Genomic DNA, 24,564 nt, shown 5'->3' with positions numbered 1-24,564 from the left:
ATATATATATAAAGGATGTAGTATACATATCCATCCTATATATATATATATATATATATATATATATATATATATACACACACATATATATATACACACATATATACACACATATATACACACACATATATAAAGAGGATGTAGTATACATATCCATCATCAGTCGATGGACATTTGGGCTCTTTCCATAATTAAGTGAAATAAGGCAGTCAGAGAAAGACCAATTTCACTCATATATGGAATTTAAGAAAGACGGCAGATGAACATAGGGGAAGGGAAGGAAAAATAAGTTAAAAGCAGTGAGAGAGGCAAACTATAAGAGACTCTTAAATACAGAGAACAAACCGAGGGTTGCTGGAGGGTTGTTGGGTGGGAAGATGGGCTAAATGGGTGATGATGAGCACTGAGTATTATATGTAAGTGATGAATCACTGGGTTCTACTGAAACATACTACACTGTATGTTAACTAACTTGAATTTAAATTAAAAAAAAAAAGAACAAATTTTGTACAAACAGGCAAAGAAATGAGTGCAGAAAATTTCTGGCAACTCAGCTATTTCCATTTGACTGAAATATTTAAAAAGCTAAGACAGGGGAGTTGTGAGAGGTAAGAAAGATCTAATTAGAGGCCAGGTCATAAATATCTTTACATGTCAATCAAAAAAGTTAAAATTATAACCTTATGCATAATGAAAAGAAGGAACACCTTTGAAAAACTTTGATTTGGTGACTATCACTATAAGAAAAGTTGCACTATGTGTAATGTGCAGGCAATAAGGAAAGGAAGGGGAGAGCTAGTATTAACAGATAAGAACAAGCAAACTAGAGGAAATGTTTTTGTAAAATCACTGGAGAGACTATCATTTCCCCATTGTGTATTCTTGGTGCCCGTATTGAAAATTAATAGACTTATGTTTTGGTTTATTTCTGTTACATTGGTCTATATATCTGTTTTTATGCCAGCACCATACTTTTAGGAGGCTGTATCTTCATGAATATTATCTTCTTTATTTCTAGTGATTCTTCTCAATATACATCATGTTGAAAATAACAGTTTTAAACTTTCTTCTAGAATTGCAAAATTATCTTCCTACAGAGAGGAAAAATGTACACACGTGTAGAGAATTTCCATGTTTGGGCCAATGGAGTCCATTGTACCCATTCAAATTTGTGTTCTGCCCAAGATAATGCCTGCTAGATAAGTCCTTCTAGAGACGATACTTTTAGATTGGCTCCCAGAGCAGCCAGTATTTCCCTTTTCTTATTCATCGAAGCCAATTTCACCCTCATAGATAGTTCCAAACCACTGTAGTCTTGTCTTTCCCAATACAACCTGGTTAGTTATTGAAATCTCTAGGAAGAAGGAAGGGTTTAACTGCAATGGAAGATTTTATAGAGGCTCGGAAAGTGTAAACATGTGGAAGATGTCATGTATTTGGATATATTTACATTACTGAGAGCTTGTATATGAGTAAGAGCACTGACCTTGGAGCACAGACCTTTGTTCTTTTCCTGTTCAAACTGGCCAGTCCCTGTGTATTCTGAATCAAATCACTTAACAAAACTAAGGCTCAATTTCCTCTTTTATGAAATGAGAGCATTCGACATACCTGCCTTCAAAACAAGAAGAGACTTTATTCCTCTTCATAGGGTTTGAGTAGACAGAATCCACAATAACAAAGATTTTATATTTAAAGTGTAAAATTCTAGGGTGTCTGGGTGGCTCAGTAGGTTATGGAGTTAAGCGTCTGACTCTTGGTTTCGGCTCAGGTCATGATCTCACAGTTCCTGAGGTCTAGCCCTGCCTTGGTGTCTATGCTACAGTACAGAGTCGGCTTGGGATTCTCTCTCCCTCTCTCTCTGCCCCTCCCCTGCTCACTCTCTATCTCTCTCTCTCAAAATAAATAGATAAACATTTTTTTTTAAAAAGTGTAAAGTACTAAATCTTTTACCAATTATTGAATAAACATAACATTATTTGTTTTAAGCCTAGAGTATTAATGTCTAACTACTCAATAGAACATCTTCTGAGAATAAGAAATCCAGGGTAAATGTTGTAATCTTTACAATGTAAAAAATAGTATACATTCATAAGAGTAGACTCCAAAGAAGAGCAGATCTGTTTTAGCACAAAGTGAGCACCTGGGTAAACACATCACAAAAGAACATCAATGACAACCTTAACATCTCCCTCATTTTTTTCTTCCAGCAACTGATCTCCTTAGCAAAAATACTGCCTATTTTAATTTTTATAGTAATTGTTTTTTCCCTTTCTTCATGATTTTACCATGTAAGTTTGCGTCGTTAAGCAGTTTATTTATTTTGTTATTTGTTGTAAAATATATTCATACAATATGCATCATTTTTCATATGGCTTTTTTTTGCCATTATATTTTGCCCAATTATTTATTTATTTTTTAACGTTTATTCATTTTTGAGAGACAGAGAGAGACAGAGTGCAAGTGGAGGAGGGCAGACAGAGAGGGAGACACAGAATCTGAAGCAGGCTCCAGGCTCTGAGCTGTCAGCACAGAGCCCGATGCAGGGTTCGAACCCACAGACCACGAGATCATGACCTGAGCTAAACTCGGCTGCTTACGCGACTGAGCCACCCAGGTGCCCCCCAGTTATTTTTTATTCGATATATAGTATTCTACTTTAAGACACCACACATTCTTTAATCATTTTGCTGGTTATGAAATCTTTGGTTGTTTCCAATTTGTGGATATTTAGAATGATGCTTCTATTTCTGATTGAAATATTTCCTTAGTTGCATTTGTATTCATTTGTTACTATATATACCTAGGAACAGAACTGCTAAGCTATGGAGGTATACATATTTCTAAGGTTAATAGGAGATTCCTGTTGTACAGAGTGACTAAATTAATGTATGTTCCATATAGCAGTGTATGAGGACTACTTTTGCTTTACATTCTATCCAACACTTAGTAATCTTTCTTTCTTTCTTTCTTTCTTTCTTTCTTTCTTTCTTTCTTTCTTTCTTTCTTTCTCATGCTTTCTTTCTTCTTTTTTTTATAGGCATTAAGGAATAGCAGAGGTTTGGTATCACATGGAGGTTTTTAAGTTGCATTTTATTAATGAATAATGATGATTAGAACATTTGTGTATCTTTTTTTACACATCCGTTTGAGGCTTTCAACTATTTTTCTATTTTGATGTTTCTCTTATTGTTTGTAGAGATTTCAAAAATATTCTTTAGATATGAGATTTTTCTATCACTTTTGGTGAAAATATTCTCCCTCTTAAATTCTCGTTATATACTTTTTAAATATTAAGTATCATTTGATGAACTGGAGTTCTTTTTATTGAGCTCAATTTTGCCGTATTTTCTTCTATGGGTAATGTTTTCTGTGTTCTCTTTAAAAAACTTTTCCCACCCAGATATATTCCTATATTATTCCTAAAATTCCTTTTTAAATTATTTTTTTTTCATTTTCAGAACTACAATTCACTTGGGATTCACTTTTGTGTATGCTATAAGGTAGGAGCCATGTTTTTCCCCTTCTCTAATTGTGAACGAGCTTATTGTCAAGTATTGAAAAGACTAACTTTTCCCACCATTCTTTATATCCAATTTTATTCTCATCAAATCTCCATATATTCTAGTCCTTATTATTATTTTTAAGAGGTACTTTTTATATTTTGTGGAAATACCATTATTTTTTCCATTCCTCTCATCTTGATAAATATTTAAATTAAATTAAATCTATTTTAATTGTAATAACTACTAAGTATTTTAACAGTAATAACTGTCATCAAAAATAAGATTATAGTGGGGCGCCTGGGTGGCTAAGTTGGTTAAGCATCCAACTTCAGCTCAGGTCATGATTGCACAGTCTATGGGTTTGAGCCCTGCATTGGGCTCTGTGCTGACAGCTCAGAGCCTGGATTCTGCTTCAGATTCTGTGTCTCCCTCTGTCTCTGTCCCACCCCTGCTCACGCTCTGTTTCTCTCTCTCTCTCTCTCTCTCTCTCTCTCTCTCTCTCTCTCTCTCAAAAATAAATAAACATTAAAAAAAATTTAAAAAATAACATTATCATGGGGTGCCTGGGTGGCTCAGTCTGTTAATCATCTATCTCTTGATTTCAGCTGAGGTCATGATCTCATGCTTCATGGGATCAAGCCTCACATCAGCAAAAGCCTGCTTGGTGTTCCTTCTCCCTCTCTCTGACCTTCCTCTGTTCATACACTCTATTATTGTCAAGTTATATTATATAATTTATTTTTCTTACTTCAGGGATTCCATGTATATTAAGAATATGAAACTTTTATATGCAAATAAGTTGCACATATTATTGTGGTAAATTCTTTGCAAAAATGGTTCCAATACCTCAGTCCTTTCTCTTGCAATCCACACCTCTGATAATCTAAGTTGTAGTTTCTCCATTAATGAATTCAGTATATTTCCCATGCTTTGTATTTGGGTTCACCTTATAACTGATTTTAGCCAATAAAGCTCATTAGGAAGAATGATGTGCCAGTTTTGAACCTAAGCTTCAAGAAGACTCACACACTACATACAGTTTATTCTTCTAGAAACCTACCACCACTATGTGAACAAACCCAGACTACCCTAGTTGGTGTTGAAACACATGGCCCAGTTAACCCTTGTTGCTTCAAACAGCAGTCAATCTATCTACTAACATGTGAATGAGGCCTCCCAGAACCAGCCAGCTCCTGGTCCACCCACTATTTTACCACACACACATAAGCAAGTCTAGTCAAGATCAATTAAGCCTGGCTCAGATCAGCTGAACTATCAAACAACCACAAAGTCAGAAGTAATAAATACTTTTTAAAGACACTGTTATTTGAATTACTTTTTTTATGCAGATATGAATAACTGATCAAATTTTCAATCTTTTGATTTTTATCACATTTTTATGGATCTATATTCAAATCTTGGTTTAGAAAGTCTTCTGCTCCACAGGTTGTAAAATCATTTTCCTAAAATTTATTTTAAGCTCTTGAAGTTATAGCTTTGATCCATGTAGGTATGAAATTTATCTCATATCTACTTTTTAACTTTATTTTATTTAAATAGAAAGTTCAGTGTCACTATTTAGTGGATCCTTTACAACTGAATTGAAGTCATACCTATAACATATCATGTGTGATTTGATCAGGGTCAGCACCATTGTACTTTCAATTCAATTGTTTTGCTTGTTTTTTTTTTTCCTCTAGTACAAAACTACACATTATTATTGTATCTCAAAAAATTCAATGCACCAAAAACCATAAAATACCTAGGAATAAATCTAACCAAAAAGGTGAAAAATGTATATACTGAAAACTATAGAGAGCTTATGAAAGAAATTGAAGAAGACACAAAAACATGGAAAAACATTCCATGCTCCTGGATAGGAAGAACAAATATTGTTAAAATGTCAATACTACCTAAAGCAATCTACATATTCAAAGCAATCCCTATCAAAATAACACCAGCATCTTCACAGAGCTAGAACAAATAATCCTAAAATTTGTATGGAACCAGAAAAGACCCTAAATATCCAAAGCAATCTTGAGAAAGAAAACCAAAGCAGGAGGCATCACAATCCCGGACTTCCAGCTGTATTACAAAGCTGTAATCATCAACACAGTATTGTATTGGCACAAAAACAGACACCCAGATCAATGCAACAGAATAGAGAACCCAGAAATGGGCCCACAAACCTATGGCCAACTAATCTTTGACAAAGCAGGAAAGAATATCCAATGGAATAAAGACAGTCTCTTCAGCAAGTGGTGCTGGGAAAACTGGACAGTGACATGCAGAAGAATGAACCTGGACCACTTTCTTACACCATACACAAAAATAAACTCAAAAGGGATGAAAGACCTCAATGTAAGACAGGAAGCCATAAAAATCCTTGAGAAAGCAGGAAAAACCTCTTTGACCTTGGCTGCAGCAACTCCAGAGGCAAGGGAAACAAAAGCAAAAATGAACTACTGGGACCTCTTCGAAATAAAAAGCTTCTGCACAGGAAAGGAAACAATCAGCAAAACTAAAAGGCAACTCTTGGAATGAGAGAAGATATTTGCAAATAACATATCAGATAAAGGGTTAGTATCCAAAATCTATAAAGAACTTATCAAACTCAACACCCAAAAAACAAATCCAGTGAAGAAATGGACAAAAGACATGAACAGACACTTCTCCAAAGAAGACATCCAGATGGCCAACAGACACATGAAAAAATGCTCAACATCACTCACATCAGGGAAATACAAATCAAAACCACAATGAGATACCACCTTACACCTGTCAGAATGGCTAACATGAACTCAGGCAATAACAGATGTTGGCAAGGATGCAGAAGAAGAGGATCTCTTTGGCACTGCTGGTGGGAATACAAACTGGTACAGTCACTCTGGAAAACAGTGTGGAGTTTCCTCAAAAAATTAAAAATAGAACTGCCCTACGACCCAGCAATTGCACTATTAGGTATTTATCCAAGGGATACAGGTATGCTGTTTCAAAGGGGCACATGCACCCCAATGTTTATAGCAGTACTATCAACAATAGCCAAAGTATGGAAAGAGCCCAAATGTCCATCAATGGATGAATGGATAGAGAAGATGTGGTGTATATGTGTGTGTGTGTGCGTGCGTGTGTGTGTATGTGTGTATATATATATATATATATATATATATATATATATATATACACGCACGCACGCACACACACACAATGCAGCATTACTTGGCAACCAAAAAGAATGAAATCTTGCCTTTTGCAACTACGTGGATGGAACTAGAGGGTATTACGCTAAGTGAAATTAGTCAGTCAGAGAAAGACAAATATCATATGACTTCACTCATATGAGGACTTTAAGACACAGAACAGATGAACATAAGGAAAATGAAGCAAAAATAATATAAAAACAGGGAGGGGGACAAAACATAAGAGACTCTTAAATATGGAGAACAAACAAAGGGTTATTGTAGGGATTGTGGGAGGGGGATGGGCTAAATGGGTAAAGGGCATTAAGGAATCTACTCCTGAAATCATTGTTGCACTATATACTAACTAACTTGGATGTAAATTAAAAAAAATAAAACAACAACAAAAAATTTGAGCACATATAATTTCAAATTTGGAATTATTTTTTTAAAGAATAACATACAGCATTTTGTTGAAATTTTCATATTTTTTTATAAATTATTAGAATAAAAAGTCAAAATGGTAAGAAAATGCTAATTATAATTGGCAATTCATTATTATATAGCAGTTCATTCAGCAATGATTGATTTTTTATAACATTTACCCAAATATCTAGATCAAGAGTCAGACCTAATTTAGACAAGAATCTTAACATACACAAACTTTAAAATCAAGTCCACATAGAGAAATGAATATGGATTATGTCCTTGAGGGAGTGATAGAGAAAAAACCTGTTTTTTTTTAAACAAAAACAAGTTACCCACCCGCATTAACATGGTGATATATCACTATCTCAGCCTGAGTGAAAAAAAATAAAAATAAAAAAGATGTGATTGTGTTTTAAATTAATTTCACCTTATAAGAGCATAGGATGACCTGTCCAGATCAATGCACATGAAATTTAATTCACAATAGAGATCTTCACAGATTGTGCCAAAATATAAATTTTTGCTCACAAAATCATAGGTCTTCTCTAAGGGAAGCCAAAGCAGATCCCAATAGAAAAAAAAATTACTTAAAATATCAGGAAAACCAAACAAATACCCAACACCAAAGGATGAGTGTCAGAATTAAAATTCCCATTTATTCATTCATTCAACACATATGTATTTTATTAAGTATATATTATGTTCCAGGAATTATTAAAAGCTGTCCTTTTAATAATTGAGTAGTGAGAGTAGTATATATATATATATATATATACATATATATATATATGTATATATATATATATATAGTTACACATGGAGATACTATATACATGTATATACTATATGTATACACACACACACACACACACACACACACACACAAGCACAGGGAATTTAAAATGTTCAGAGAATAAGAGATGTGCATATCTATGAGAAGCACATTCCAGGAAAAGAAAAAAAATAGCATATTCAAAGGCCAGGATGCAGAATATACTTGGAATGTTAAAGAAACATAAGCAGGCTAACAAATCTGGAGAAGAGTCTGAATGAGTTGCTAGGTAATGAAGTCAGAGTAGTGGATGAAATCAAATTCTATAGGTTTTCTAACCTGTTCTATTAATTTTGACTTTTACTCTATTCATATGGGAATCCATTCAACTAGCTATAGCACAGGAATTATCTGATCTAATTTAAATATTAAGAGGATTACCTGGACTGGCACATGGAAAACAGACTACAAGGATAAGGATGAAAACAGAAAGAACAATCATGAAGGTATTAGAATTCTGTTATTTGATGATGATATCTCAGAATAGAGTGATAGAAATGCATACTATGAAAGGTGGTAAGATTATCAGTGTATTCTGAAGGTAAATTTAGCAAGATTTACTGATTTCTTTCATGTGGATATATACAAGAAAGAAACTAAAAAATGACTAAGACTTTTGACACTGAGTAAAGAAGACTTTATTGAGACCAAAGAGCTAGGGAGAGGAGCAGGTTTTGGTGCAAAGAAGTGAAAGCTTGGTTTTGGAGATGTTAAGTTTAAAAGCTGGCATACAAGAGACAATAATTAGTTGTATAGATGTGTCTGGACTATAGGTTAGTCTGGCTAGAAGTACATATTTGGGAGTTATTAGCACATTGATGGTATATCAAGCCATAAGAATGGATAAGATAGGTAGAGATGAGAACTCTAGACATTAAGTCCTGAAGCAGTCCATTATGAATATATCAGAAAGGAAGTAAATGAAACTGAGATATATTAGCCACTGAATTACAACAGAATCAATTGAACATGGTGTTCTGGGAACTAAGGAAGTGAAGGAAGTAAAGTATTTCATAATGGAGAACATGATCAATTGTCACATGCTTCTGCTAGGTCAAGTAAATGAGTACTGAGGAATCATCAATGGAATTGAAAACTTGAAAGTCATGTGAGACTTTAAGAAGAACATATTTTCTGAATTTCTAAGGGTATTGGTCTCGAGAATGACTGAAGCCTCCTTCAGTGGACATCACAAGAATAGGTAATTGTTCTCATGAGAATCCCTGCAAAGTTGTGCTGAAATAATTATAGATGAATGTGTAATCGTGTTTTTTTATATGAGAGATATTATAGCATGTTTCTATGCTGATGGAAATGATACAATAGAGAGGGGGGCATGTATTACAAAAGGTAATTAGAACAATTATTTGAGCCATATCTTTAAGGTGGGCTAACGGTGTAGAAGCTAGTATACGAAATGAGAGTCTGGCTGCATATTAAAAAAGGGAATTCATCCAAAGTAGCAGGCATAAGAGTGTATGATATAATGAGAAGGGTTGTGAATATGAAAGTTATTGAGAATAGAGAGAGAATGGATGTAATAAGGAACCATATAGAATTCCTGTTGGGGAAGCACATTTTAGTTGAGGCTTTTCTGTAGTTGCTTGAGCCGGCGCAGAACAGGCAGAGTGCCAAATGGAACAAAGGTTGGTGCTTTTGTCATTTGAAGGATAGAGGGAGTGAGAAACAAGGAGATTAAAAGGTATATCAGGGAATGATTATAAGCATGGACAACAAAAACTATCTTGAAGAGGGAAATGAAGATGTGTGGTGGGGAGAAAAAGCAGAACAGTGAACAGCTGGTGGTCCAAGTAGCTCTGGTGGGTGTGAAAAATTGTAGCAGTTAGGTTAACAGAGGGGGCAGGAAGACAAAAAGGTAATAGAATGACTCAGGGATATTTGATATTGAGATTTCTGAGATCTCAAGTTTATTGATATGAGCCAAATGATTGGGGTAGTAGGCTAAGGTAGGTTTTGGAGCAAGATATTTGGAGGAGAAGACTTTATATATTACATACCATACTATATACTATATATATATATATATATATATATATATATATATATATATACACTTCATATTATATATATAGACTTTATATACTATATGTATATATATATAGAGAGAGAGATTTTATATACTAAATATATACATACATATTTCTTAATGATTTTGATATCTAGTTCACTGTAGATGTCTCTACTACATATATATATGTAGATATATATATCTACATATCTATATATAGATAGATAGATATCTACAGTGAACTATATAGACATCTACAGTGAACTAGATATCAAAATTGTTAAGAAATAAGTGCAAATAGGGGTGCCAGGGTGGCTCAGTCAGTTAAGCATCTGACTTTAGCTCAGGTCATGTTCTCACAGTGTGTGAGTTTGGGCCCCACGTCAGGCTCTGTGCTGACAGCTCAGAGCCTGGAGCCTACTTTGGATTCTGTGTCTCCTTCTCTCTCTGCCCCTCCCCCATTTGTGCTCTGTCTCTCTCTGTCTCTCAAAAATAAATAAATGTAAAAAAAAATTTAAAAAAAAGAATGTAGCAACTGCTTTGATGTTTAGGATTTAATTACAGGTCTTCTGTCACTGAGTATTTTTTAAGACTCCAAGTAAAACTTCTGCTTTTTGACAGACTCAAGAAAAGTGAAAGGATGTATGTGACCACAAAGTTTCTTCAAAGTGTTCAAATATATCTTCTGATTCCTATATAAGGTTTTGTTACATACATAACATCATTTTAAGAATATAATCAATGTAATTTATTAATTTAATTTCTATAGTCAGAGCCTAATAATAGAAAAACAATAAACAGCTAATGTATGTGTATATATTTCATCGTTATAGTTGCTGCTTATTTTTTTCTAGATACTGCCACTGCATAACTTCTTCAAAATTTATCTAATGGCTTTCACTCCTCACTTTGTTTTTATAAAATCTCTGTCTTAAAATGTTTTGAACAGCCATAGCATTTATAATATTTTATGGATAGCTTTATGGAAAGACTGAGCAATGGGGATTTGTTATGAATAATTTATATGTAATGATTTCCAAAGCAAAATTATAAAACACAAACTAAAAATAAAATGGGTTTTGTTTGGCCTAAGGTAAGACAACAAAAAGTTCAGAAAATTTGTAAGCAACTTAAAGTTATGTAAAACAGTAAAAATATATACTCTTACTGCATGCTATTTATATTCCTTACCATAACAACATGAGTATGGATTTTCCTCTCATTTTCCTATAATATAATGTTACTGAAATTTGGTTCAGTTTTGCATTAAATATATTACAGAAGATAGAAAGACAGGTTAATTGATTGAGGGCATTTCTTCTGCCCCATAGTCTTTAAATCTCTGGGGGATTCAAAGTACCAGAAGTTCCACACTGCTAGCAAAATGGAATCAGTATGTATGACTGTAAAAATAATCTTAGAAATAAATGAAGCCTCTTACTCTAATGAACATGCTCGAGGAAGCTAGCCCTGAAAAATAAAGTTTCCTGCTTGAAGCAAATGCACTGTGAGAAATGGAACTCCTAGACTCCGGTTGCTTCTTACTTGGGCAAAGGCTGTGTGCTGAAATATATAAACTGGGTAACTTTTAGTTTTGTGTTTGCTCTTTCGTGTCGGAGGGAACAAGAGGCAGCAATATATATTACATTATATATGCAATAATTTTACTGTACAATATTTCTTTAATTTAAAAATTATAATGATGATAATATACTGCAACCAAGCGATTTTGTTTACTCAAGCTTGATACCATCCCTTTGCTACTGAGCTGAAGATAGGATATTTGATGTGATTTTTATGATGATTCACTATAATAAAAACAGTAACAACAATAATAAGACAAATGTTTATTAAGGATTTATTAAGGAACCAGCATATGCCAGGCACTGATTTGTAGATCATTTTCTGTCATCCTCATCATAACCCCATGTGATAGATACTGTCATTCGCTACATTTTACTAATGCAGGCACTGAGATTTAGATACCTGGGAAAATTAAGTAAAGTATTATCATATAGCTAATAATTTCTAGATATTGCAACTAAATTCTGGTCACACAATAATCCAAGTCCGAAAGTATGATAATCACTGCACTTACTGCACTGTGAGAGACTTATCAGGTCATTAAAAAAAATTCCTATCAAACTTCTAACTGCATGATAACCACTCTCATCTTTCCTTGATGGAGTTAATATAAGCTACTCCATAGTGCTCCAGAAACAGAAAACTGCTTCTTATAATACAATTTTTGATAGTTATCTTCAGTAATGTGAGACACAGAGCTATAGTTTCCAAAGTCTCTCTGCTTAGCCTATGTAAATTTTTATATCTGTCTCAGAAAAACATTTAGCTACTTCATAAAACCAGTCCTATTTTTTGCCTGTTTAACTTGTTTGGAAAATGGGACATGAGTTCATTACTTACTGCAAAACCTTCTTTACTACTTCTTTAAATTTGTATTACGCAATACACACTTTGAAAGTATTGATGGTTTAATCATAGTTCTAAGATTTGATAAGCAAATGAGTATCTTTGATTCCTTGAAAAATATTCAGTAGTTTCTGCTTTAGAGATAATTACTGTGGGTTTAATACTAAAAATGCTACTACCAAAATTCTTTTACCCTTGCCTTCAGATTAATGAACAGCAGATTTATCACGTTAATGAGCAACCAACTCAATGGCTAAATCCATTGCACGCTTTTTATCTTATACTCTTCCCTATGGCCTTTGACGTGGTAGACTACTCACTTTGTGAGAATCTTCATCCTTTGAATTCATGTCACTATCCTCCCCTCATTTTTTTTTTTTTGCCTGTCTGATACTTCAAACTATCCATTCTGGACTGCTCTTTCTCTACGTAATATATTTTCAGGACTTAATCCTGACACTTCCATTCTCACTAAACTCACACTCAATGAGAGATATCAGGACATGAACTCAGTCCTTGCTCAAAACAGCCCCACACCCTTTTTCCTCATTCTTCATAAGCACTTCCATCACTATGCCCAGATGAATCTAGCACCTGAAACATATCACCAGCCTCTTTACTAACGTTTATTTCCCTAGGAAAGACCATAAGCTCCTTCATTGTTTGTTCCCTACTTCTTTTTCTATGTAGCCATGCATATGCCATGCCTGTGACATTTCTACCAAACTATACTACTTATGGTTCTTCCAATGACTCCCAGTATCACTTTGTCTAAGCACGGAGCACACATCCTCATCACTCTCCCCAGTACTTCCCACCTCTATCTTTGCCCTTTATCTGTGAAACTTTTATTCATTACATCCATCTACAGATCAGAATTTCTTCCTATAGAAAACATTCCTTGATATCTGAATACTGAATTAGGCGACCCTTTCCGGTTCTGATGGAAATGTGTATTGCACACATTATTGCCTATCAGATACACTATCATTGCCTTTTTTAGTTGTTAGTATTATTATTATTCCTTGAGAATCCCATATCTTTTAAGGCAAATAGAATAGTTTGCCATTGCAGCTTCAGGGTCTAGCATAGCAAATTTTACAAAATGGCTTTTCAAAATTAATAAATTACAAGAATAAATGAGTTTCTTCAAACAGCTCACAAGTACGCAGATTCTAATTTAAAATTGTCTTATAAAACAGCACTGAAATTAAGGTAAGGATTTAATTTTTTTCTCTACTGATTTTTAACTGTGAACTAAGTAAATAATTTAACCTCATCTCACAGGTCTTTAAAAAATACCAGGTTACAAAATCCTTATTTCCTTATTGCTGATGCCTTTCTCTGCTTTTAAAGATCCTGTTATAATAGAGACTTTTCATTACAGAAAAGCATGTTCAAAAAAAAAAAAAGCGTGTCTATTTCCAGTAATGCACATTTAACCAGTCTGCTTATTATCAACTTAATCCTAAAATTTTCCTTATAAGGAGAATATTTACTGTTGATTACTTGCCATATACACACATTATTAATTTTAATTATCTTCATAATTTTTGATTAATTCTCAGTAAAGATTTCAGATAAGATTTTAGATAAGACATGCTGTATTGACTTTTAAAACAAGAAATGCTCATTAAAGATAATTTTGTGTCAAATATTTATAAGAAATCTGAGTGAAAGATGGTCTCACTTCTTTTCCTATAAAATAAACACAAATATATGTGAATATATCACATTAAATAAAAAGTTTCCTTAGAATCTTGGATTCAAATATTTCCAGATCATTAAAAATGGAAATGTTCTAAACATTTTTATAATAGCATTTCACAAATGTTTGTGGCTATTTATAGCATTTGAACTTAATAGAACATGACATAGAATAAAGAGTAAAATTGATAGCAATAAAAAAGGAGTGTTTTATTTTCTGAAATATGAAAACAGGGGTAACACAAATGTCTTCCTAAGGACACACTATTGTGAATATCTCTAATCTAAAAACCAGCGGGTAGCAAATACAGGAGTCATGTCACCTAATAGTCTCTGTACAGTTGCAGACACTGTAGTTCAGTTTTGACAGAATATGTAGAAAAGGAAGAGTCAAAATCGCTTGAACATAAAATTCCAGCCCTCACTTATAAAGCTGTAAGTAGCTACTCCTACTTATAGTGGATATATCACAATTTTGTTTTTGAGCATTTTGTATATTTTATAAACTCAACTGGGACTCAAGAAAGAAAAAGGTTTTCACAGGGGTTAATTAAAAGAAAGTAAATATAGTGCCACGGAAAGGCTGAATTTTAAAAGTCAGATAGACATGGGTTGCTTGTGTTTGCTCTCTCACAAACTAGTTGTGTGACCTTGGCCAAATTATACACCTTCACCGAAACTCCATTTTCTCTAATATCAAATTAAGAGCATATTACCTACTTCCATGGTAATACAAGAATTCAACTAGATAATATGTATGTATTAGGTGTCTTTCATGGGTACTTTAATGAATCTTTATCTGTTTTTTTTCTGACCTAGTTGCCTAGATTTTAAATTCAATAGATTTATGATTATTTTAACTTCTGGAGAAAGCATTATATTTAATTTACCTTTTATTAAGTATAGAATTATACTAATCATCAAATGAGATATCTGATAAAATTGGTAATTATTTAGTGATCAGGGACTATTTTTTCTTACATCCATTTACTATTTTTATCATTATTTTGATACATATTTTCAGTTCATGACACATTATCATAGTATTTTTTTTTAATTTTTTTAACGTTTTATTTATTTTTGAGACAGAGAGAGAGCATGAACGGGGGAGGGGCAGAGAGAGAGGGAGACACAGAATTGGAAGCAGGCTCCAGGCTCTGAGCCATCAGCCCAGAGCCCCACGCGGGGCTCGAACTCACGGACCGCGAGGTCGTGACCTGAGCTGAAGTCGGACACTTAACCGACTGAGCCACCCAGGCACCCCAGTATCATAGTATTTTTAAAGGCACTCTGTATATAGAAATATGGCACATAGTATTTTTAAAGGCATTCTTTCCCTTCCTTCTTAGTCCCTAACAGCAATCTCTCCCCTTTCTATATCCATTTATCACTATTTTAGTATGAGTTTATATATATATATATATATATACATACACACATATATATATATGTTATATATATAGACATATATTTATAATATGTAATGTGTACATATTATATTGTGTGGATCTAATGTGTAAAATGTGTGAATGTATATAATGGATATATATAGAGAGAGAGTTATATATATATATATATATATATATATATATATATATATATACTCTCTCTATATGTATATAGAGAGAGTATATACTCAGGTATAAACATTCATGATTGTAGAGTGTGTGTGTGTGCTTAATTTACATAAAAGCTTGGTGCTATGTTGTGTAAGTCAAATTAATTGCTTCTTCTCTGCTTTTCCCCCCTCCCCTGATTTAGTCACCCATCCTGTCATTTAATCACTTATTTATGTCAGCATAGACTTGCAGATACTCAGTATTGTCTTTGGATTATAATCCAATACTATTGCCATTTATTTTGTTACAGATTTGGCCTTTGGGAGCTCACTATATATAGTTGGCTCCTGTGTCCTTGTGAATAATGCCCTCATTATTTTTTTGCATTCTCTTACTTTCTGGTTTTATAAGATGTTCTAGCCTCATCTTGTATTATCCTGCCTCAGCTCTTAAATTATCCATCTCTCCAAGGGATCTCAATTCTATTTGTTAGAGAACTGCATTTAGAAACAAAGATCCAGGTGATGGCATGCTTGCTGCCTTAAGAGGTTGCTGTCTCTAAGTCCTCCGAGCAGATACACCCAGGAAATATATGTATATTCACGAGTCCATCTATACACACAACTCAATATTTATTTCTTTAACCATTCATAAGGATGAATACTAAAATGATATGAATATATACCTATATGGCTGACTCCAATCCATCACCAGAGTTCATTCAAGGAGTGTTCCCTTTCTTTCTATTTCTTTCTTTGACCATGTAAGGTTTTATATAAAATTTATGAACTTACTCGTTCTTTTTAATTTTTTACTACATGAGGACTGAAGGGTAGAACAAATAATAGAATGTTTGCATTTATTAAATGGAATTTAAAAAAATTAATATCAGCTTATTTCATTCATATACACATATACACATGCACACATAATTGATTTTATTTATGGGTCTCATAGTCTGTAAACTAGCTAAACTCACTTATTATTTCAAGCGGATATTTTGAAGATTCCATAGTATTTTAGTTAACTATCAGGTCATCTAAGAACAAGAACATTGCAAACATAGATAGATTAATTATTTCTTATGAATCTGAATTTTTTTTTCTTTTTACCTTTACTGCACTGGCTAGGGCTCCAATGCAATGTTGACTAGAAGTGGTGAGAGCTAACATCCTTGCCTTAGCCCTGAGTTTAGGAAGAGTTATTAAAGTTATCAGCATTGAGTATTATAAAAGCTATGATTTTTGCAAATTCTCCTTATCAGGTTGAGGGATTCTATTCACTGATAATTTTCATTAGGATTTGATGTTAGTTTTTGTCAAATGGCTCTTCTGCATCTATGTATATAATCATATTACTTTTCTTCCTTAGTCTGTTAATGTGATGAATTACACCGATTGATTTTTTTATTACTTTTTAAATTTTTTAATGTTTACTTATTTTTGAGAAAGAGAGAGAGAGAGAGAGAGAGAGAGAGAGAGAGAGAGAGAGAGAGAACAAGTGGGGGAGGAGCATAGAGAGAGGGAAACACAGAATGCGAAGTAGGCTCCAGGCTCCTGACTTCAAGCGGTCAGCACAGAGCCCACCAAGGGGCTTGAGCTCACAGACTGCAAGATCATGACCTGAGACAAAGTTGGATGCTTAACCAACTGAGCTACCCAGGTGCTCCTTGCACTGATTAATTTTTAAATGTCAAAATAACTCTGCATTCTTAGGATGAATCTTCCTTGGTCACGATATGTTTTTAATAAATGAATTTTATTTTGCTTGTTTTTTGATTTCCAAGTTTGTATTTAAATTCCACTTAGTTAACATATAGTGTAATATTAGTTTTAGGTGTATAATTTAGTAATTCAGTGTTTACATACAACACCCAGTGCTCATCACAAGTGCACTCTTTTAATCCCCATTACCTATTCTAACATATAGTTGGATATGATTTTTAAAACTTGTGTGAATTTTGCATCTATATTCATATAGGATTATTTTGTCATCATTTCTTTAGTTTTGTAAGAAGGGTAATGTTGACCTCATTAAGAGGGAAAGTATTTTCTCCATTTTAATTTTATGGAAGATTTTGTGTAGTTCTGTATTGAAATCTATTATTTGTTTCTTAAAAGTTTGGTAGAATTTACCAGTGAAGCCATCTGGACATGGAATTTTTTTTTAATCTTTATTTTTGAGACAGAGAGAGAGAGAGAGCGCGCGCGCGCGCGCGCGCGCGCGCAAGAGGGGGAGGGGCAGAGAGAGAAGGAGACACAGATTCCAAAGCAGGCTCCAGGCTCTGAGCTGTCAGCGCAAAGCCCCAACGTGGGGTTGAATTCACGAACTGCGATATCATGACCTGAGCTGAAGTCGGATGCTTAACCGACTGAGCCACCCAGGCACCCCGAAATTTTATTTGTGCACACATCTTTAAATAATCCAATTTCCTTAATAGCGATAGAGTTGTGAGGTTATATATTTCATATTAAAATAGCTTTATTAATAAGTGACATACAGTAAACTACGTTTCTATTGTACACTTTTATAAGTTACACCCACATATACTTGTGAAATATTCAACATAATAATGATGTTATAACCCCAACAAGTTTCTTCATGCTGACAGTATTTTTTAAGCTTGCACCTCTACTAGTAAGAAACCCAAATCCTTTTTGAAGTGTTTCACCTGTCATTTCTTCCTGTATTAGACTGCTCAGACCTTGTATTACAGTTTACCATAAGACATACAGAAATACTGGGAGACATCCTAAGAGAGTTCTTTCAGTTGCATGTATTCTCCTCCCTATCCCCATCACGTAGTAGCAACTTTATTTTCTCTTGATAATCTACTTTAATTATTCCAATCATCACTTTATCTTACTCTTCAGTCTTATTGGTCTAGAGTTCAGTTGACTCAATATTGTCAAGTGCCACTTTCAAATCCCTGTTCAACGTAACTCTTTTCATGCTTTCTTGTTGCAAGTACAGGAATCAAAAAGCTAGAAATTGATAATTAGACACAATGACCAGAGGTATCTCTCCCGTTTCCACCTATTGATTCCTCTAACTACAAAAGAAACAGCATCATATTCTCTCCACTGAATCAGAATGTAGATCTCCAGCAATAGGAGATAAATCCATACTCATAAGCTTTTGTCTCCTAGTTGGAACCATAACTGAATCCTGAATAAGTTATTACATCTTTCTGTGTAATCAGCTGTTTATAAATGACAGGGTATATCTTTTGCTATAAAATGACTTACTTGCTCAGAAGCAATCTTGTAAGAAATGACACACCTTAGAATGAACTTTTAATAATTCTGCATTTAGCACTGCAAGTAAAGCATAGCAAGTGGGGAAGGCAAATCCATACCCAGTATAAGTATCTATTCTAATGTAAACAAATTATTGGTTCCTATACGATGTAAGACATTAAATAAAATAAAAATAAAATCAAGTGGCTGGGTGTTCCCTACCCTTCCCCTCCACCCTGGTTATGATGTCTTTTTAGTACTCACATTAGTTTCTGCTGCTTACAGAGGTAGTAGTGATGGTAATGGGATCAGCTATGGCAAGGGTGGTCTGCATGTTTGACTTCATTCAACTTCTAAGTGTCTGCTACCAACATATAATGGTTCATGGAATCACCCAGGATGAACTCGGGCCAAACTCTACTTGCCACCTGAACCCTGTAAGCCCCCACTCTGTGACCCAGGGATTCATATTTTCTAAAATAATTGTCCCATAATCACTGGATTTGTTGACAATTGCTTTTTAATATGCAATGAAACAGGTAAATAGTTGTACACCTCTTTAGGGAAGGCCAGCAGGAGACTTTGGTGATACTGCAGTAACCATGAAAGTTAAAAATACTTTTCAAGACTATCAACATTACTCAACATATTTATTGGTGCCACCATTTCATTTATATTTCACGGCATTTCCAGAAGAATATTAAAAAGCTTCATTCAAGGTACTCTCGGTATATTAACTGATTCTAGGTACGTCAACACAGAATGTTGATGAGATACCAAAACTATCATGCAGACTAACTAACATCTGTTAGGTTAACATCTATTAACCAGAACCAAAGCTTTTGTGTTTGTGTTATTGTCTGTGTTTTGTGGACATATGGGAGTTGTCCACAAAGCCAGGCATACCATGAGCAATTTGTCACCTTCAAAGATCCCTGTTTGCAAAAGGATTCTCATTATTGCATTAGCCTTGTTGTCTATGACAATGCCCATTACTTCTGGTAGTTAGGGCCTGAAACTTTGCCTCTGTAAGCCAGGATATCATCATTCTCAATAAAATCAGAGAGTCCTTTTTAAAATGGCAATCTCCCACATTTATCATAGGACATCAGGGAAAATTAAGTAGAATACTCCCTTTGTTAAATTAACTTTAGTTCTGAATGGTTTTAGATTTAGAGAAAAACTGGAAAGAGACACTAGAGGGTCCTCATATACTCCACACCAACTTTCTACCATTATTATTACATTAGCATTGTACTATTTTTTTACAATTAATGAACAAATATTAATACATTATTATTAACTAAAATCCACACTTTATTCAGATTTCTTTAGTTTTTCCAAATGTGTGTGTTTTTTTTTTCTGTCCCAGGATCCCATAAAAGAGACCACATACATTTAATTATCATGTATCCTTAAGTCCCTCTTGGCTATGAGAGTTATGGTAGTACTTTTCAAGGTTATGGACACTACTCAAAATATGTATGCCATTATAAAGGGAAATACTTTTGACCTTGTGATGGACATAATTAATGATAGGTTAATGGATTGTTACTTTCCTTTAGTCCAATGTAGATCAAAGACTGAGTTTATGATTTAGTCAACCAATCAAGAAAACAATTTGAACCATTTCTCATTAATCAAGCTAGGATAATACATAGAAATTCATTTTTAAGAGCACTCATATTGCACCCAACCTGTTCCTATTTTGTACAGCATTCACAGAATCCACTCCTATACATACTCCCTAGAGTTTGCCAATATAAACAGGAGATTTGAAATTCTTTTAACATTAAAAAATTTCTCGAGATTGATTTTATATGGTTCATGGGGCAATACTAGGATCCATACTTGTAATGAGAGTTTGTCACGACAAGGCCTAAGAAGAGTTGGCATCCTCTTGCAAGATATGTCCGTGAAGTTTCCGTCAGGGAAGCCAAAACAGTATCGGTATTATAGAGTAAGTATTTTTTTATAGGAATGATATCTTGCATTAATGTGGAAGAAGCTGGGGTAGGTTCTACAAGGAAAGATAAAGAATGAAGGGGAACTCACTCACCAGCCCTCCTGTTGCCTGTGTCAGAAAGGAACTTCAAAGAACTGGTGGATCTGACAGTGCCTTGTGCTGATCGCCCGGAGTCTTACAACGGAGTTACTGTTGGTCAGCAGGGACAGCAGTAAAGAAGGAGAATCAGACATAGAGTGTTGTAGGTTGAGGAAAATGGCAATCCACTGGAATTTTTCATCTGTCTCCAGGGAGAGAACAAAGACCAGCTGGAATCTGGCAGCATCTCCATATCTTTCTCCCATCACCTCTATCCACGATGGCCTGCAGAGAGTAATAGCTACTGTTATTCACTTCTGTTTTCTGAACTTCTTGCAAAATTCTGTTTTGAACAATTCCAAACTGGATTTGTATAATAAAAGGGATTTTGCACACATTAGTCCTTTCTTAGGTAAGTTGACATAGTATTAAACCACCACAAACCCCATTTCAGCATATCAGATGAATCTGAGCTGTATCTGAATTTCAGGTATACAAACTCTGCAGCAGCAAGAATCACAATATTTTAGAATAGCATTACAACATCCATGGCTTTCTGATTCCAAACTGAGCTAGCAATGAGCATATTGAGCCTAATATCTTTGCTTTAAATTCTCTACTATATTTATAAGCAAGCAGCCCATTCCACAATTCTTAATTCCTTAACTCAATTGCACCAGCTATGTGATCCAGCATAGCTCGTCTTCAATATATTTTGGTAGGAAATCACAAGAATTAAGTTAACTACTTTAGCACTGAGTGTGCTGGACTTCCTTTTTCTAGAGTTTATGGATTTTCACACCCTTCCAACAAACCAGGATGAATAACCTATTATAATCCCTATTTTCTTCAGATCTGTTACAGGGAATGACTTCCAGATTCTATTTATTTAGTAATGAGACTTCTTGGCTTATAGGCAACATAAAGAAAGCATGAATAAATTTTTTGACACATACATGGCCCAAAGCATTATTAGGAGGGCTGAAGAAGGAGACTCATGGGCTTCGCTTCTATAGATGGCTCTCAAAATTTGTGTAGAGTAGAGAGCTTCTGCCTCTAGCACTGTTAGGAAACCACTGAGAAAAGTTGCTGCCTTCTAGAACTACTCAACACTGCATGATCTGTACCAGCAATGAGGATACTTCATGCCTGCAAGTAATGCACCTGTTTAAGATCCTCGCTCTCTCTCAAAAAAAAAAAAAAAAAAAAATAGAAATAAAACCCAGAGCTGTCATTTTGTAGATATTTCATTAACACATATTACATATAACATGTAGATTTTAGATCATATTTATGATTCTTCTAAGTTGCAATTGTATACACATTTTGTATGGAGATTATTACAGTCCCACACGTAAGAGTTGTATATCATTTACTATAAAGTAAGCACATATTTTCTCAGAACTTTTAAAAGGGAATATGTAGTACCACAGACACTAAGTTTAACTGAAAGTAAGATGAGGGTTTGATAAGTCACAGTCTTCTGGTTTTAAATTTCTCATCTGTTAAATGGAGAACTGGATGGTCCCTAAAACAGTCTCTAAAATTCTATGATAATGTTTAATTTTAATAATTTAAATAATTATACTAAAGCAAGTTTCAAAAACTATAAAGCTATATGTATCAATCATATGTGCATATATACTATTGCTCAGGAAAGATATCTCTATCATTCTCTTACAGGAAATACTTTAAGTGTGAATTCACTGATTCCCTAAAAGTAATTGGCCAAAGCTGATTTGACATTTGTTCCAAGTTTGTCCTGTTTCCTATTAAATCCATTTCTTGCCCTTGCTTGGTCTGCTTGGTATCACAAACTGGCTGTTTCCTCCTGGCAGTAGTTCCCAGGCTGTCCTGTTGACACCTTGCAGCTGGATTCAGTTAGTGCCTTCCAAATGACAAGGCAGAAGAAAGACCAAAATGAGTCCCAATCTCTCTCTCTCTCTAATTTGTCTAATTTGTCTGTGAGTCTCTCTAATTTGAGTATCTCTGTCTCTTTCTTTTTTACTTTGAATAGTATCTCTGGCAGTTGCTAGATTTCTTCATTTGACTTCAGGGATAATTTCATATTATTTAAATCTTTCAATAGCAATTCTATGGTCACTTTTCATTTAAAAAAAATCAATTCATTTGTTATGCATAATGCTAGTAAATGTAATCATTTAAAAAATACTTCTGCTTTTACAAACATTATACAAATACTTTTATTTAATATATACATTTTTTTTACAACACCTGAGCATTTTGATTCCAGAAAAGGTACATTTAAATGGCGAAATCTTTGATGGACATTTCATGGACAGAGTTTTCATTGGAGAAACTATGCTCAGGTTATTAAAAAATACCAAAATTACAAAATTTGCACAAACATGATTTGTATCCTCTGGAGAATAGTATCACCTTCACCATTGTATATTAACTAATCACTATAGCATAGGAAGCATGATATTCCCTTGAGGTTGATTTACTTTTCTCACATACAATGAGAATATCAATTAGTGCACATACAATTAAACATAACTCAACCTAAATGCACTAAAGTAAAACTTATAATTTAATGTGTGAATTCAGAACCAATTTTTTCCTTATCTTTAAAGTAAAATCTAGGGTCATTCAAGAGGAAAAATTATGTTTTCTAGATGAATCCTACAGTTTAACATACTATCCCTATTTAATTTAAAATGCACATTTTCTATTACTTATTATTTGTGAAACTATGTTATATACTATATTAGTTTTCTATTGTCCTAACAAATTACTACAGATTTAGGAACTTTAAACTTTAAACTTTATTATTTCATAGTTCTGTGTGTTGGAAGTCCAAATGGGCTCAAATGGGTTCTCTGCTTAGGATCTCATAAGGCTCGAATCAAAATGTTGGCCAATCTGAACTATTATACAGAGACTTTAGGGGAGAATTCACATACAGACTTTTTCAGGTTTTTGGTAGAATTTAATTCCATGTGGTTGTAGGTTTAAGGTCTTCCTTCCCTTGACCAGGGAAGTAACATTATTAACTTCTTGAGGGGTCATTATTAACTTCTTGAGACTTCCCATATCCCTTGATTTGTGGCCCCCTCCATTTTCAAATCTGGCAGGGGCACATTGAATCTCTCTGACTTGTACTCTTGCATATCTCTTTTAACATCTTCTCTCCTCAGAGCTGAGAGACAGCTTTGCTTCTAATAGCTCCTGTGAATACATTGGACCTAACAGGATAATCTCCCTATTTTAAGGTCAAATCATTACTAAATTTAACTATATCTACAAAGTCCCTGTTTCCATGTAATGTAACATATTCAGAGCCATGACTAAGGAGCAAAAGTCAGGAGGATCCTAATTCTGACTAGCACACATACGTATCTTAGAGAAGAGAGAGATGTGTTCAAACAGTAAGCTAGACAAATATCAAAAAAATAGATAAAAATAGACAAAATAAGTGAATTCTTTAATGGGGGATTACATGGATTAATTTCCAAAGGCTTTAATGTGTGAATACATAGTATATTCTGAAAAAGATTTTATAAAGCAGCATATTTATAGTATCTATTTAACTACAAAGCCTTGTTTTTGACAAATACTTTCAAGAATAATGGTTCACTGGCACTGG

This window comes from Felis catus, chromosome F2 (assembly GCF_018350175.1).
Source record: "Felis catus isolate Fca126 chromosome F2, F.catus_Fca126_mat1.0, whole genome shotgun sequence".
Taxonomy (NCBI): Eukaryota; Metazoa; Chordata; class Mammalia; order Carnivora; family Felidae; genus Felis; species Felis catus.
Note: the sequence above shows the minus strand (reverse complement) of the source record.